A 19,156-nucleotide genomic window follows, 5' to 3' on the forward strand; every position below is an offset into this window, starting at 1 on the left:
TTATTTTTAAGTTAAAAATTACTTTGTGAATAAGTGGCCTCGCAGGTTCAATCCCAGCTAAAGGTACTTGGTTAAAACACGAACAACACCTTCAGCATTGAGTTTGATAGTTCCACATCTACTGGTAAAAGGGATTTTTATCCGTTTTTTTCCTTTCTATAAACCATTTTTGAGGTTAACGGTAATAGTAAATGTAGTAGAGTCACTTATTGGCATTAAGGATTTACCGAGGGATTTACGACCATCCTTGTAACCTGGCCAACTGAAAAAGTGGAATTGAAGTAAATAGCTAAACTGAATGTACATTGGCGCTTGAGTTTCGATGTTATTATTCTAAGGTTATGAGTTTTAACTCAAATATTTGGTTTTTACACACAATACCTAGATACATTTTATCGAAAACGAATTTTTCAAATTACCTGTTTTTGAAATAAAAGTAGCGAAACGGGAACACGCCAGTTTAAATACATTTTATGACAAAACGAATTTTTTGAGTTACCTTGTTTTTGGAAATAATGTATCGAAACACTAACATGATGATTTCAAATAATTTTTAGACAACCGCAATTCTCGAGTTACCTGATTTTGGAAATAAGGTCGCAAAATGCGAATGAGTTAGATGGCGCCTGTATTAATTGGCACTAAATTCGAAATCAAATATAACAATAGCGTGTACCCGGTTTGTGGGGTCTTACTTAAAATTAAAATTTCTTAATAAAACCGAAATCCTAGATCAGTGCAAATATAAAAAATATGAAATATTCAAACAAGCCGGTCTTATTTTAAAAAGATTAAGTACATTTAAATTCAAAATTCATCCAAAATCACTAAATTGGGCAAGTGCCCCACTTCTGGGGTCCCGTTCTCTCAAATTTTAACATTGACAGTGAAGGCATGATATTGCCAATCGACTGACGTATCATGTGTCTTTGTATCTCTAAATTTTAGGAAAAAGAAGGATGAAGTATGAAGAAGGAATAAGGAATAATAATAATAATAATAATAATATTAATAATAATAATAATAATAATAACTTCCCAAACGTAATAACAGTTCTTTTCCTTCATATTTTATTTCTAACTCTAACCAAAAGAAAACAGGATGTCCCAAGGTCAAAAACGAAACGAAGCAGGGCAACTAATAAATGCAATAGGGCAAGTAATGCCTAAATTGGATTTAGATAACAAAAAGAAAGCACACTTATTTGCCTACGCTGCCTATGCTGGAATGTGCAAAGCTTTTAATTTATCTGCGGATGAACAGAAAAACCGCCCCTTCCTATCAGCACAAGTGATGAAGCAAGTAGAAGCACAACACGCCCAAGAGAGACATAAAATTGTTGGTTCTGGCCAAAGGGCCACCAAACAGACCGGAGATGGAGAAATTTCTCACGCAGGGAAAAATTACACCGCAACGAAAGCCAACATGATTCAATGTATGAAAGATGCAGCTGTAACAATTGGTGAGGAATATGCTGGTTCCAAAATGGAATGGGTTGGTCAAATTACCCCAATATTGTGTTTATGGGGTGAACGTTACAAAGATCTACGATTAGGGACCGACAAAGTGAGAATCAGTTTGGTGGAAATGCCCCAACAAATGCAACTTTAAGAAGTTTAAGGATTCATGAAGGATTGAAACATCTAGCAGAAGGGGCAGGATATTCCCTCCGCTCCCTATAAGGAATGGGTTATCTATGACCTTAGCCCTCCTTTTGGCACAATCAGCACCAGCATATTCAACAAAATGGAGGAACAGTTTCGTTAAAATATTCAATTTTGTTTACGGCATTGAGCAAATAGCCGACCTATATGAAAAGACCAATGTTAAAGATTTCGGCCCAGTAATAAATTTATTGGGCAACATAGCGACTGTGACTGGTGCGAGAAATAAACACAGAGTAGCTTTTACCCCTTACTATTTATGGGTTTATATGAGCAAAATGACTGTAAGTCAAAATGCTAACACTAATGATTTTGATGAGACAAAAGTAGAGCCCCTGGATTTCTCTGGTCATGGTGCACATGCTCTATACAAAGAGATGTCAGCAGTCAAAATGAAATCTGCATGCGTGAATGTAGTAGCTGTCTGGCAATTATTCTATAATTGTTGCTTTGGTACTTTTGAAGATTTGGGAATTTTGCATCAGATAACTAATGAACATTCGTGGAAAAAGAGAAATGAACTCACCAAAGCAATTGATGATTTAAGATTAAAGAGGGCAATAGTCCCTGAAAAGGATTTTGAATTAGTGTCCATTAGCAAATGGTCCAAAATGAATTCAGGAACTCCTATTAATCTCATGAGCACCTCAAATGAACCTTTAAATTCTGCCATATCCTTTGCGGGTAAAAGATAAAGGTTAATCACGATCGGGCCTTTTATTCAGTAGGAAATGATGTTAGTTCTGTATCTAGGTATTTGATTGGTATCATAAAGGATCTAGAGGACAAGTTACAAAATGTCAACACTTACAAAGCTGGAACAGTCTCATGGTATGATAAGGTGTCTTTCCCTGAACTATCAAAATTTAACGAATTAAACAATGAGGGCCAAGATCTTGTTATTGCGATATTTCTAGTCCACTTTTTTGATGTTCTAAAATTGAAATAGAAAATACAACTCTTAAAAGTAGCGAGACTAAACGTTCAAACATTTTTCCGTGACCGTTAAGCACTTCTTATGGGAAAAAAAAAGAAGTCAATACTTTAGACCAGGTAGCTGGTTATACTTTAGACTAGCTAATTGGCATTTACGACTGTGGAGTGTTTTGGCGGAACTGTTTAATTAAGAAATCTGAGCCAATCAATACTACCATGTTTGGACGCAAAAGCAAGACCGGGGTGGTCTATTGTATTTGTCAGAAAAGCCTATAGTTTTTTTAAGAATGTCTCTGATATTATTTATGTATTTATGGACTCGAAAGAACCATTATGATAAAATGAAACAAGAAATACCAACAAAAAAGTGGGATGTGAATAAAGACTCCGTTGTTAATGAATTGTGGAATGAATTATGGGGAAATTATTTGAAAAATTCAAGAAATGCAAAACTGAGATGTTTTCAAATTCTAAAAAATTGTCATTTGAAAGGACTAACGAGGAAAAGCAAAATAAATATCCAGAATCATAAAAAAGATACTTTAAATAGCAATTGAATTAGAAATGAATTGAAAGTCATTACTCAAAATAAGATTTTATTTAAATCTGTAAATGACCAATAACTAGTATCATCAGATGTAAATGAAAAGAAGTTATCAGATATTTTTCAATTTTTAAGATGCATTTTCCCTAACGAGAATATGTACTATCTAGATTTTACGCTGCACTGTTGTCATCCCCAACACTTTCTCTCGCTGACAAGCGCATGCGTAACGATGCGTAGGAGATAATTTGTAGGGGATGACAACAGTGTAGCGTGAAATCTAGCCCCTCCGTATTCTCATTAAGGAATATTACTTTTAAATTAGAGCTTTTACTATCTGATGTCTTCTTTTCCTTTAGTACGTTTTTATTTTTATAAAAATAAAATAAAACCAAGGGCATCACGAGCTGCTTTTTTTCTAAGAGCTCTTTTTTCAATAGTTTTAGAGCAGTTTCATTTTTAGTTTTTGGAATAAGGGATTTCCTCAGTTTGATCCTCTTGACATCTGGACCATTTCAGCTGACAGTAGGATTTTCACCAGCTCTAGATGCCGCCATTTTCTTGCTAAAATATTGCTCGACAGGGTCTTGATAAAATTTAGCTGTAAACACGAAAGGCGCTCCCTTCTCCAACAGGTATTTAATGAGATCTATTGTTGAATAAACTTAAAAAAAATTGAAGAATAGGAAATTTCGTCAATAATACAATGTTATGCTTTTGACGAAGACCCACACATTAATATATAATCTTACCAGTGATACGTAACCCTTCCAACGTTTCTCTACTAAGGAGCATTTATGAGCGGTCAAAGTCATCTACTTCTCTCATAAAATCTTCAGTTTCCCATTCGTCCAGATATCCGAGGAAATCTTTTCGCAACCACTAAATTGGAATTAAATTTTGAAATCATTTACATTTAAAACAAAATGAAATATTTTGCCTCCAAACGCCATCCATTTAAACTATGGAAGGGATATAAACCTGTTTTTAATTTTCTCTTGACGTTGGAACAATTTGATACATTAAGGACGTCAAAAAAAGGATAAAAAAGCCGTAGAAATTTTACGGTTTCTGAGGCTTCACTCTCCACAAGTTCTTCCATCGCATTAGCTGTGGTGCTGCTCAGAACTTGAACACATAATTTCACTTTCATACAACTGTATGCATTTGGGGAAACGTAATTATACGTAAGTTTGGGTGCAAACTTAAATAATGAGGAAGAATTTCGTTCAAATGTATCAACAACATGTTTCCATAGCAAATACAAATATTTCCCATTTTTCTTAAGGAGCCTGATTGGTCCTCCAACTCCATCTTTGTGTCTTTTCAGTTTTCCATTCTTCGCCGTCTTAACACAGTGGTAAACGTTAGAAACAAAGTATAATGGTTCAAAATTATTGAAGGGATTTTTACAACGATAGCCTACTTCATCTTGATGTAAATGTTTTTCACTCTCTGTACAAAATTTAATTAGTTTTTGATTGGTAGCAGCATTATCACATACAACCGAGATAACTTTGAAGCCAGCTCCTTGTAAATGCTCTATCGCTTCCCATAATATAGAGTTTATGTCTTCAGCCCGAAATTTATCACAAGGAAAATATGCGTTAAAGTTTGTTGGTATCCCTCTGACCATTAGTTGCAATACGTGTGTGGCTAAATCTAGATTATTATTTGTTTCTTCTGTAGAGATGTTAATTTGCTTCAAAATTTCTACTACTTTGTTCCAGTAGAAGATAATCATATTTGAACCATTTTTTCCAAGATGGCCGCCAAAACAACCCCAAAATATTTTCCAAAGACCAATTTTTGACCTTGGAAAAAGTTAACAAAATATTTTTGTTTTCAATCTCAAATTTCACCTTGTAGGTGGTCTTTGACCTCGATGCTCGAGCACTGTTCACCACCCCTAAGCCTCGGTCTATCACCCCAACAAGTTTGGACACGATCGGACAAGCTCGGCCCAAGATATCGGCGGTAATATGTGACCCCACCAAATACTAACTCTTATTCACTTTTGGGGTCACATTTTTCGTTTTTTCGTTTTTTCGCCATTTAAAATGCTAATTAGTTATTTGCGAGATGGGGAAACGAATTCGCGACCTTCGTTTTATAACCTTGACAAGTTTGTCTGTCACGTGCTATCTAACTTACCCCTGTCGAAATAAAATACATATTTTAAAACACAACAAATTGCAATAGGCCTGATTGGTCAATATTCGCCCAATAACTTATGTTTTACCCCTGTTGAATTGAAACTTTATTTACTTTTGGAGATAAATAAATAATACAATAACGACATAATAAACAATCAATACATATTTTAAAAACACAACAAATTACAATGGGGCTGGTCAATATTCGCCCGAGATATAGCCAATTTTGTTTATAATAAATAAAATAAAATGTATTTACTTTTGGAGATACATTTTTTTTAACATTGTAAAGCCCGCATTTGCATCCGCAAATGTAGGCTTTGTCCCTAATAGTCTTTCCCTTTACTTCAGAGAGTTATCTCGTTGTTTTGGGCCAACGCTGCTCGGGAAGGTAGGGATGACTCATCCTCGCTCGCGCCGTCCACCTTCGGAATTCTCCGAAAGTGGCGACCTCTGACCCGAAGGGTTAAGAGCGGGGTAAAGTTACCGGTGACGCTTACTATTGCACCACAGTGAGTCCGCAAGATTTCTTGGCGGGCTTACTTCTCCAGCCAATTAGGTTGGAGACCGGTAGCGTCATCCGAGGGGCCCGCTATATAAGGGACGTCGGGACAATGGATTAGCACTTGGTTACCTAACCAGTCACATCTTGTATATTCTCTCTTCTAGAGAAAGTTTAGTTGTTTGCCATGCCTTGTAATATTTGGTAAATATATATATATATTATTAATAATAAAGAGTATTTTATAGTTTAACTCTCGTACATGATTTAGACATAAGCCAACAATTTCCAGGCTTCACAACTGGTGCCCAACGTGGGGCCTGAGTTGTTGAATGTACGAGAGTTTATGTTATTTTAATTTTTAAGTGTAATTTTTGGGAATGGGTTAGTAAAATTTTTAGTGTTAGTGTATTTTTTATATTAGTGTATTATGGGTACCTTTGTTTCCCAGTGGGTTTTCCGGAGGGGTTTTTGGGTTAGGCGGCTCTAGGGATTTTAGAGTCGCGGTTTAGGTCTTAAACATTAAAACCAGGTCCAGAATGGTTTTGGGAAATGAAAGGGGTACTGGTGCTGGAAACCCAGCCCATGAGGATATGGCGCGAGTCATGGCTCTTGCTTTGCGGGAGGCCTTGGACGGTTATGCGACCAGCCGGGATGCGGGAGCACGCGCTGCCCAAATCCCGAGGGATAAGTTAAATGTAGAAGCGCCGATCTACATGGGTCCGGCTGACGAGAAGTCTCCGTTGGAGTTCCTGGAGGCTCTTGACCGGTATCAGGCGGTTACGGGGTACAGCGAAGGGGATATCCTCTTGCAAGTACTACCGTCGTGCATGCGGGGACCCGCTGCACTTTGGTGGTCGTTCCAAGGATTGTTTCCCTCCTTGAACGGTTTTCGTCAGGCATTTCGCCACGAATATTTAGCCACCGATTACGGCAGGCGTATCCAAATTGAGTTGGATACCCGAACTCAAGGTGCGGATGAACCCCTGACGCAGTATATTCACTGTATAGCTGAATACTACCGTCGTATTGGGGGAAACGCCACCGAGGCTGATAAGGTAGCTCTAGTGTTACGGCAATGTCACCCGACATACCGTCATCACTTAAGGGGAAAGGCATTCGCCACCCTGAAAGAGTTGTCGCAGGAGGCCAAGATTATTCAATCTGACCTTCTCGCGCAAGCCATTTATCGCCCCCCGCCCACCGCTTTAGAATCCCTAGAGCCAACTCTGGCTTACGGGGTAACTTTAGGACAGGTTGGCCGAGCGCCCCCTGTTACTGGTGGCGCGGTGAGTTTAGCAGCCATCGGAGTGCCCGCTAATTCTAGCCAGGTATCTCTGGGTGCTATGGGAGTAGGCCTAGCTGCTCTGGATCCTTATTGGCATTATAGGGTTCAGAGGCAGTCTGCTAATTGGTCGAGCGCGGCAATCGCCCCTCAACCAATGCAGCAAACTTTCCAGCAGAATCCTGTAGAAAGTTTTAGGCCGGTGCGCCAGAATTTAGTTTGTTATGGTTGTCGGAAACCCGGACATATCAAACGCCAATGTCCCGAGCAGGGAAACTGGCGAGGGAGGCCTTCCAATTAAATGGATGTACATCCAGGCTAGGGAATGAACCTCGGCAAAATTCTGACGTTTGGAAAGCTGGTAACGAGGGAGAGCTTCCGAATACTAAGAATTGCACTCCCTTGGTCAACCGGTGTGCTGACGGAACATTTGGCGGGGAAAATCCCCCATTGTTACGGTTCCGAGCTTTGGAACATTCGTTTCTAGGCTTGTTAGACTCTGGCTCCTCCGTCTCTCTCTTGGGTGATAATTTTATCCCCATTTTTGAGAAAAAAGGGAGGAAAATGAGCGAAAATAGCACTACAGTTAGATTTGGCCGTGGCACGTGTCGTGTCGCGGGCAGTATCAGGCTTTCCATAAAGTGGGCCGGCGGCATTCGCCGCCAGCGCTTTCTTGTAGTTCGAGGTCTGACCCCCCCTGTTATCTTGGGTAGAGATTTTATTGGGGCGGAAAAAATAGACCTAAGAATGAGCGAGGGAGGGTGGTCAATCGGCCCCCTACCTCAGCGCGTAGTTCCCTTCGATTTCGAAGAGGAAGGCGAAAGGGTAAATTATTGTCAGGTAGACAATGAGAGTTTCGGCGCCGTGGGAGCCCCCGCAGCGTTGGAGACGTTAGTTTCAAAGTCTAAGTGCACGGATGGGGAGAGGGAACTTTTGTTAAAAACCATCTCGGATTTCCGAGAAGTTTTTACGAAACGGCCCGGCGAAACTTCTATCATTGAACACGCGATAGAGACGGGCGATGCCAAGTCAATTTTCGTTCACCCCCATCCAGCTAGTAAAAGAAAGCGAGAGGAGATTGACAAGGCGTTTGATGAGTTGTTGGATCTAGATTTGATAGAACCCAGTGTCTCGCCTTGGGCTGCGCCTATTGTACTAGCGAGCAAGCCGGATGGTACCAAACGGCTTTGCATTAACTTTAAGGGAATAAACGGGGTAACGGAGTCTGACTGTTACCCCATGGCTTCGATCCCAAATATTTTGGCGTATTTGGGAAGCGCGAAGTATTTCACCACGTTTGACCTCTCGAAGGGCTTTTATCAAGTCAGCGTTAGGAAGTGTGACAGGCCGAAGACCGCCTTCGTCTGTCATCGGGGGCTTTTTCAATTCAAGATGCCTTTTGGAATGAAAAACGCACCGAGCACGTTCATGCGTCTGGTGGATACCGTTTTAGCTCCTTACAAATGGAAATTTGTTTTGGGATTTTACGACGATTTCGTCGTATATTCCGAATCGTTTGACGATCATTTGATCCACATTCGAAAGGTCCTAGAGCGTATAGCCGAAGCGGGATTAACAGTTAACCCGGACAAGGTGCAACTCTGCGCTGACGAGGTGTCGCTTCTGGGCTATAAGGTCGGACCGGGGTACTGCAAGCCAAATCCGGATAAATTTAGGGCTATAGAGGATTTTCCTCAGCCCAAGAATGTAACGGAGTTGCAGCGATTCCTCGGAATGATCGGGTATTATCGGCAGTTCATCCCGAATATGGCGGGAACTGCCAGGCCGTTGTATGACTTGCTGAAAAACGATGCAAAATGGCATTGGGAGGATACCAATGCTATGCGGAAACTAAGTAGGCAGGTTAGAGACACGGCGGAGTTGGCACTCCCGGATTTAAATGGGAGCTTTCTCATTAAATGCGATGCGAGTTTAAAGGGCTAAGGCGCTGTGTTAGAGCAGAAAGGCGGGAAAGGGATGACCCCTATAGCCTTTGTAAGCCGGGGACTCGTATCGGCGGAGCGCAACTACTCGACGACGGAATTGGAATGTCTTGCTGTGGTATATGCCCTCAAGAAATTCCGAATGTACGTCGAGGGTACGGACTTTGTGATCGAAACCGATCACCAAGCGTTGAAGTGGTTACGACACCTTAAGGAGCCGGTGGGCAGACTTGCCCGCTGGGCCTTGGAGCTACAGCCGTATAATTTCGAGGTGCGATACCGCCCAGGGAAATTGAACGTTGTAGCGGATGCTTTATCCAGGGCCCCTCTCGATTCCGAGAATGGTCAGGGAGAAGCGGCGGTGACGTTGAAAATGCTTGGAAATTGGTGGTACATAAGAGACTTAGAGTACCATTCATTAAGTATTTTCATGACGATGCGCTTGCTGGCCACCAGCGGGTTTACAAGACGTTTCAACGTTTGAAAATCAGAGTCACGTGGTCGGGGATGAAGCGGGACGTTATCAAGTATGTGAGGGGTTGCGGGGTGTGCCAGAAACGTAAGCCATCCCAGCAGTTAACCCCCGGGTTACTTTCTAGCGTCCCCAGTGAAAGGCCTTTTGAATTGGTAACCGCTGATTTAATGGGTCCCTACACTCGAAGTGCCAAGGGAAATCAGTACCTACTCGTCATAGTAGATCATTTTACAAAGTGGGCAGAACTCTACCCGCTTAGGAGAATGACTACTGAGAAAATATGGGAGAAAATGTATGAAGTTTTCTGTCGATATGGATTCCCACGACAGGTTATAACTGATAATGCTTCCGTATTTTCTAGTAAAAAGTTCAAAAGGGCCTGTTCGGATTTCGGCATTCGCCCTAAGACGACGGCCCCTTATCACGCTCAGGCAAATCTGACTGAGCGGATGAATAGAACTATAAAGCCAATGATAATTTCTTATGTCGAACGACATAAGGACTGGGACGCCCGTCTCCCAGAATTAGGCTTTGCTTTGCGTTCAGGCGAGAGCAAAGCGACAGGGTATTCGCCCGCCACTTTGAACTTAGGCCGAGAGCTTCGCGCACCCCTGGATTGGGAGTTGATACCAGGAAATACTTCCGGTAATCGAAGCGCAGGCACGTACGCCGAGAAACTGAAAATTAGGCTGCATGATGCAATCGACCATGCACGCTTGAATTTACAGGATTCGAAGCTCACGCAAAAACTGCACTACGACAAGCGTCATCGAGCTGTTTTCTACAAACGTGGAGACCTCGTATTGCGCAAAACTCATCTTCTTTCCGACGCTAGTCGTGGTATCACGGCTTCGTTGGGAGATAAGTTTGAGGGGCCGTTTGTAGTGCAGGAAAGGACCACTCCTTTAACATATCGGCTGGGGGACCCGAACTTCGGTGATTTCATCGGAGTAACGCACGTGTCCCAGCTGAAGACTTTCACCCCGCCGTGGCAAGGAGATGACCCTCCGTGTGACGAAACCGGTAGGGGGGCGGAAACGCCGGATGAGAAGAAGGAAACCCTCTCTCGTCCCAAGAGGAAGAGACGGCGTAGAAGGGGTGAGAGCGCTGTAGACCCCCCTAAGCATCGCTACAATCTGCGTTCAAAAGCAAATGCCTAGTAACACTTTTTGAGTGGGGGTCTAACTTATTGCGTTGAATTTGAGATACCTTGAATTGTACGTAATTTTGGCTGAAGATTGTTGCGCATTCGCGCCATCTTTTAGCAATTGTAACCAGGATCGGGGAGGTCGATCCCGTTCTCGCCGGTCGGGGCGGGGAGCAGCCGCCTCCACCCGAGGCCTCGCGACCCGTGGACGTCAGGAAGGGCAGACGGCCCAAGGAACGCCGGGGCAGACCGCCCTGTCGAGAGGAGGGCAACCAGCCCAAACTACAAGGCAGACGGCCTTAGGAGGACCCTTAAGGCATACCGCCAAAGGTACAAGGGGGCAGTCCGCCTCCTCCGCAACAGCATCACCGGCGTCCATTGAGGCGAGGCATACGCACCCTCAACGGATGTCGAGGACCGTGGCTACTTGGGTGGCGCCGATGGACCTTGGCCTGTTGATCTATTTCAGTGCCACCCGGTGGCCCAAGCAGCAAATGCTTGGGGTAGTGGGACGCCCCACTCCCCATGTCTTCCAGGGGTGTACTGTGTGGAAAGTAGCTCCGAGGGTGTACCCTTCGGTGGCTGTCCCTATGGTGCAAGGGGTTACCGTTGTCAAGTCGGTCGAGCCGATTCCGGTCGCTGAGCTTGGCGCTGCCCCTACCCCAGTCTTACCCCCACGAGTGCCAGGATCCGCCGTCACGATGGATCTGGACACTTTGTTATTGGGGGATAACGACGTCTCTCCCCTCGATAGCGGCGACGAGCACTTTCTCGACGCTATGGACCACCTTAACCTCACACCCGACGCCTAATTTTTGGGTGGGGGTGTGTAAAGCCCGTATTTGCATCCGCAAATGTAGGCTTTGTCCCTAACAGTCTTTCCCTTTACTTCAGAGAGTTATCTCGTTGTTTTGTGCCAACGCTGCTCGGGAAGGTAGGGATGACTCATCCTCGCTGGCGCCGTCCACCTTCGGAATTCTCCGAAAGTGGCGACCTCTGACCCGAAGGGTTAAGAGCGGGGTAAAGTTTTCGGTGACGCTTACTATTGCACCACAGTGAGTCCGCAAGATTTCTTGGCGGGCTTACTTCTCCAGCCAATTAGGTTGGAGACCGGTAGCGTCATCCGAGGGGCCCGCTATATAAGGGACGTCGGGACAATGGATTAGCACTTGGTTACGGACTCCGACCAAACCAGTCACATCTTGTATATTCCATCTTCTAGAGAAAGTTTAGTTGTTTGCCATGCCTTGTAATATTTGGTAAATATATATATATATTATTAATAATTAAGAGTATTTTATATATTAACTCTCGTACATGATTTAGACATAAGCCAACAATTTCCAGGCTTCACAACATTTGCAATACAAAGGTATAATTTTATCAGGGAAATTGGTTTTCAATAGTACTCCAATACTTTCTAAAGTAACATAATCAAATAAAACTATTTTTTTTAAATAATAAACTAATTACATAATAAACAATTAAAAACAATCAATACACAATTAATTAATATGTTAAAACCTTACAATGGGCTTGATTGGTTGATGATTATACACAGTAAACCAACGGGTATTTATTGGTGGCTAAATTAAAACAAAATTAAGTTTAATAATTTTAATTATTTTTAAAATAAATATTACTTACTTTATTTGATTTATAATTTTTTTAACTTTCTGTTGATCAGCGTTACCAGAAGCAAGCTCTATGAAACTCTGCCGCTTTGTGAACTATAAAAAATATCTATATATCTTTAAATTCATAAATTAAAATTACCTCTAGGATAGCACTAGTTCAACATTCAATTGCATTTTTAAACCTGTAGAAGTAATTTGATACCCACCCTTAATTATCGTCACGTGTAAACGTTATCAACTACAGTTACAGCCTTGAAAAACTAGTTTGGATTTTTCAACAATTGACTAATTATATCAATTAAACGCAAAAATTTTTATTAACATCTGGTATTATTGATCCTACTCTATTTTTTACCCAACTTTCGCATCTCCGCGCCAGATTGAATTAATCAATAAAATTATAAACGCAGATCACGTTTTGCCAGGAGACATTCCACAGAGCCTTGTTATAAAGAGAAAAAAAACTGGTTGTTCTAATAAACGTTGTATATATTTAATATGAACTAAAAAACTGATTTTTTACAAAAAAAAATAATTTTTATTTTGTATTGCTCTGTTGTTTATGTAACTTTTCTCTATATAATACAAGAAATATTTATAAAAAAAAAAAGATTTATTTCATTTTATACACAGTGTTTTTTTAGATTGAGGATAAATACATACCGAGCTATATTCGGATTCTATACAATCTGTATCTCTCGAACGTCTTCTATTTCCTCTTACACCACATATTATACAAATTAAATGTTGAGGAAAGATTAATAATACATCCGATGGAATTCTCATTGATAAACAATTGCCTTGTCTAAACACAACAGGTTGGTAGTAAAATCGACATTGTTTATTCCAACAATAATATAGGAGTCCACCATAGGTTTCTAACGACTCAGTATATCCAAAACAATAAGGACAACAAATAAAACCATCTTTTTGTACTTTAACAGAACCTCTTTCTAACAAATTTTTGCAAGAAGTCTCGTCCACTATATAAAATGAAGAAATAATTAAAAAATATAATTAAAGAATATTAAAATTACTAAATAACAAACTTTTATCTCCAAAATTGAAGAAAAACTGTATTTCTTAATATTCTACTCGTTCGTTTACACGGCGAATATATATCGAATGATTAAAGGTAAAATTCAAGTTTTTATACAAATGCTGTATGTGTAGATATTAGTATTATCATAAATTAAAAACCCCGAAGATTTTAAGTTATATAAAAATAAGTCAAGGTAAAATCTTTTTTCATAATATAGTATATTTAAAATCACCTTTAGAAATGATTAATCAAATAATTATGTCTCAAAAATAATTTATATTTTGTAATTATTCTCAACCTTATCAAACGTTAATTATAATACAAATTTATCGTAAATACATGTACTTTTTATATATTAAAAAGGGTATTCGTATCGTTGGAATGTGCTTTCCCCCATCAATACACAAACCTGCTAACCTTGAGGAATTTAATATTTTTCAAAATATAAGTTATTTGTTGACCTTGTTTTTTCAACAGGTAGGGGGCCCGATTGAGTTGTATAATATCACTGTAAAAACCTAATTGCGAGTAATTTTTTTATTATATCACAGTTGAAATGGGAAAACGCAAGATGTCTCAAAAATCACCCCCTTTAAAAGTTAAGAAAATGAAGTTATTTATGGGGAAACCAGACTTTAAATGCGATTCACTCGTTGATAATTCGTGTTACTTTGACATGACATGTCGAAAACACGCGTTTAAAAGTATGGAGGGATTTACCTTTAAGGAAAAATGTTGGATTTGTCAAGATCTATTTCTAGACAGAAGAATTTTTAAGCAACATTTAATGGACCATTTAACATGTACTATTTCGAATAAAACACTCACTAATAAAAGAGTGTGTGATTGTTTAAATTCAAAACACCAAAAATACACACTCGAAGATGAACTATTAGACGATCAAATTATTGATCATTTGAACGAGTTTAACGTAAAAAATCAAGAATGGTACGATGATTTAGTAATCGACGGTAAGATTCAACCTTCGAACTCAAATGTTGAACCAACTAGTAAAGAAGAAAGTATAGATTCGAATATTCTTAACATGGCTGAAGAAACGTTGAATTCTTTAATGGAGTCTAACCCTGTACTTACAAACGATTTGAAAATGCCGAGCGATAATCAGCTGGAAGCACTTATTTATTTTGAAGAATATTGTAAAAATAATCAAATTATAATCCCCAACAACAAAATGGAAACTTCTATTGAAGTATTGCAAAATCTTGAAAAAACTTGTAAAATGATTTAAAACATGTAAATAAATCTTTTTTCTATAAAATCCACTGTTATTATTTTCCTACGTAAGATTTCTTTCAAACAAAATTCAATAACAATTTACTTTTGAAGATACAATTTTTTATAATATTTAATAATATTTATTTTGCCAAAGACAAAATTTGTAGGCGACCACAGAAAGTCTATATGTAACGGATACCAACCTAGTACAAACCACTTAATAAGATTAAAATAAATAAAATTTTACTCGAATAAAATCATTTTTTGCGAAGAATTACAAAATAAATTATACAATTTATAAAGATTTAAAAAAATAAATCAATTTTAAAAATCTGTACAAAATAAACCATCCAATAAAGATATTATTAGGAATATGAAAAAAATAATGGTTGTAAAAAAACTAGAAATATTATAACGATATAATTAAAAATATTTATAATTACATTATTTCGTAGAAGTTTCTCTTCTTAACTAAAAAATGAGGTATTATGTTTAAAATTTAGGCTAAAATTTGTAATAGTTAATTACTATTATTATAAGAATATATTGTAAAATATAAACCTAAAAAATTATTTAATTTTATACTCTATCTCTAGTTCCTATACATTAAATATCTAAAGATCCCTTTATTAAAATTTATGCAGTGTTTTGAGATCAAGGATGATTACATACCGAGCTTAATTCGACTTCTACACAAGTTGTATTTTTTTATATACTACATATCTTAATATATCTATTTACTGATAACTGTTTTAACAAAAAATATCTTGCTAATTACTAATTGAAGATAAATTCTCAAGTTTTTATTTATTTTGTGAGATAAATATAAATATATAAATTAGTAAAGAATTTAAATTAGAATGCTGAGAGTTAAAAATATTGATCAAATTTGTGTCAAGGTGCAGTTTTTTAATACTATCACAAATTTAAAAAACATTTCTAGAAATGATTAATCAAATAACTATGTCTCAAAAATAATTAATTTCTTAAAATTATAAATAATAGGTGTAACCTTCTAACTTAATATCAAACGTAAATTATAATACATCATTCTCGTAAATACATATCCTTTAAACATATTAAAAGGGTGATTTAAAATTTAAAACAAAAACGAACTATACTTATTTTTTAAATTATAAACCTAACCTTGGATATATTATACATAAAGTATAGTTAAATGTTAATTACCTTTTTTGATATGCGTATTCTTTTGTATAAAAATAGGGCGTTGTCAGATTAAAAAAAAATACGGTTAATACTATTACACATACAGTCACATTCTGTATAAAAAGGTGAAATTTTTCCATGGTAGGAAAGCACACTGACTGACAAATTTGTTTCGTTCCGGGGACGTACCCAGCAAACACAAACACGTCCTATGGACATCCGATAGACGTCACACTCGGATCTTGCCTTCGTCCGTAGGAGATCCCAAAATCCGGGGTTGACGTCGGTTGGACGTTAAAGGACGTCCAAATGTCCGGTCTGTATATAGCCGTAGTACGTCCCGGGGACGAGTTTTCGGACATCCAACGGCGATTACGGCGGTCGTCCCCTGGATGTATTTCTATAAAACCTAGAGATGTCTTTAGGCCTTTAATTTGGTTCAATCATGGCTCAATAGGGATGAAACTAGAACGTTCATTGGATATCGTATTCTGAACAAATAATTTAAAAAGCCAAACTTGATATTAAAATTTTATTCAAAACATTAAAATACAAGATAATGGAAAAAATCCAGCAACAAGTGTACAATTTGATTGTAATAACACCAACTCTGCAAGTATTAGCAGTTAACATATAAATTACAAAACTTATATAGTTATTTAATTTTTATACAACAAAATAAATTTCGAACTAAACTATTAACAAATTAAATAACCTTCCTTATACAAATGTAAAAAAACCATAAAATTAATTTTTAAATCAGAAGCAAAATAAAACTAAACCATTTAATACTATTCCTAAAAAAATTAAGACTATCGGAATTACTTTTGGAATTACAATTTAACTATATAAATTATCACAGTATAAAATAAAGCTTTAGGCGAACCGTTCAGTGAGAGTAATGAATAATAAACTTAAAAAGTTAAATTGAAACATGTACAGGTTCAAAATGAACTTTAAAAACAGCGAACCTTCCCTTACATTCGGAGAATTCAACGCAAATCTTACTTTTGGAATTCCAAATCCAATATATAAAATATAACAAAATTAAATAAAGCTTTAGGCGAACCACTCAGTGAGAGTGATGAATAATAAACTTAAAAAGTTAAATTGAAACATGTACAGGTCCAAAATGAACTTTAAATACAGCGAACCTTCCCTAACATTCGGAGAATTCAACGCAAATCTTACTTTTGGAATTCCAAATCCAATATATAAAATATAACAAAATTAAATAAAGCTTTAGGCGAACCACTCAGTGAGAGTGATGAATAATAAACTTAAAAAGTTAAATTAAAACATGTACAGGTCCAAAATGAATAGACTTTGATCAAACATATTTTCTTCCTACCTCTGTAAAAGACACATTAAAAAAAATCGAGTTAAAATCATTAAAAAAATCAAACAGTTTTTTAATAAAATACTTACTCTTATGATATATTATCAGCAATACTAGAGATTACTATGTTATAATCTTTAACGTTTGTGTAGAACGCATTATGTACTTTATGGTGACCGATTCCAAACTATCGAGTAATGGCGTCGTACAAAAGAAACTACAAACTGGGCTACCAGATATTTTAAAAGGACTTTAGTTCGGCCAACTTAGATCATCTTTTTCGCAGTAATTGGCTGTGATTGTAGAAATAATTTATCAAATGAAAATAATGGAAATAAAAATTAAGAAATAATAATTTAAAAAATATAAAAATTAAGAACAGATAAAATTAATTATATAATTAAGTAGTTTTGATTTAACCCGTAATTTCATTAATTCACGTTATATAAACTCGTAAATTTAAATAATAATATTCTTAATAAAATTAATATTTTGTAGTTCATTAATCATTATTAGCTCAAATACAAATAAAGGTGAAAAAAATTAATTGCTGATAAACGCACCTCTAGATAGCATTGATGGACTAAACATTTCGGACGAATAGTGGAGATCCATGCGACGTCGATTGGGCTGAATATCGGATGTCACGAAATTGGTTTTACGAGGACTAAAATGGGACGTCCGTTATTCGTCCCGTAGGACGAATTTTGGACGGGACCAAGCTGGGCTCTAAGGACCATGCTGGGACGTCCCAGGGACGATTTGTGTTTGCTGGGAAGTTCAAATAAGACAAGTGTTTGAACATTTTTCTTACATAAAAGTGAACTAGATTTAAATGGAAATAAAATTTGTAAAAATATCAAAGAATGCTTTCGATCCAGTTCGTGCAACCAAATTTTCAGCAGGCTTAGATTTAAAATCTGCATATGATTATATATTGGTTTCTGGAGCCAGATTGTTAATAGAAACAGATTTAAAAATTTTACTTCCCGAAAACACCTATGGTCGTATTGGTAAAAGTTTTCATAATGTTGTAAAAATTTAAGAAATCAGTTCTTAATTTACCATGTTTAAAAAGCTCCTTTTAATCAATCATGGGAAAGTTGATTATAAAATTTTAAGAGGTGATAAAATAGCGCAATTGATTTGTGAGATAATATTTTATCCATCAGTAGTAGAGTGTGAAGTATGTTTAACCAAGACTTTACCTAAAGTTTGACATAATATACTATTTCTTGTTATTAAACAGAAAATTAAAGAAACGGAAAGAGGATGTCATGGGTTCGGTTCAACCAACTAACACAACTAAATGTTTATAATTTAATTTATGTAAAATAATTAAATAAATATTTAACCAACAGTTAAAAAATGTTTTATTTTTTTAATTTTTATATAAACAAATATTGGTATATATGATTATATATAGAATTTGTTAAAATAGAGTTAATATAATTGTATTACAAGAAAACAACAATGTATAAATACAATTCCGATTAAAAAATTAACTGGGTATATATGACCAATTCTTTCTAAATCAGATCATCCCTACTATGATTGTTTAATGAATATAATTATTGATAAAATAAGAGAAGTCTCTCCAAGTTTAGTAATAAAAACTCAATAACGCATAATTTTTATTAACAATTGATAGCACCGACTTCAAACTAAATTTATATTGCCACACAAAATTATTTAAAAGCTTTAAAAATTATAAATGTGAAGCATGAAATATTTCACTGAGTTTCTAAAAAACTGGGATCAGTTTGAATTTTCTGAAATAAATTGACAACAAAGATAAATCTAAGCGTAAATTAAACTTAAAATTAGGTAAATGGATATTGTAAGGTACCAGAGTTTACGTACGTCTTATTATCTGGAATTTTTAGGCATCTTAAGTACTATAAGCGTATTAAAACTTAATTTCATGTATTTGTCCGCGTGAAAAAATTTGTATTCGTGAACTTTTCTCTTCGTGTATTGAATAAACGTAACAAATTAAAAATAAATCGTTCTTATCTTATCTTAGTCTGTTTATTGTATTTGTACATTTTCTGGTTCAATAGGCTACAATAAGTTTTGAAGA

This window comes from Leiobunum rupestre, chromosome 8 (assembly GCF_980474605.1).
Source record: "Leiobunum rupestre chromosome 8, qqLeiRupe1.1.hap1, whole genome shotgun sequence".
Taxonomy (NCBI): Eukaryota; Metazoa; Arthropoda; class Arachnida; order Opiliones; family Sclerosomatidae; genus Leiobunum; species Leiobunum rupestre.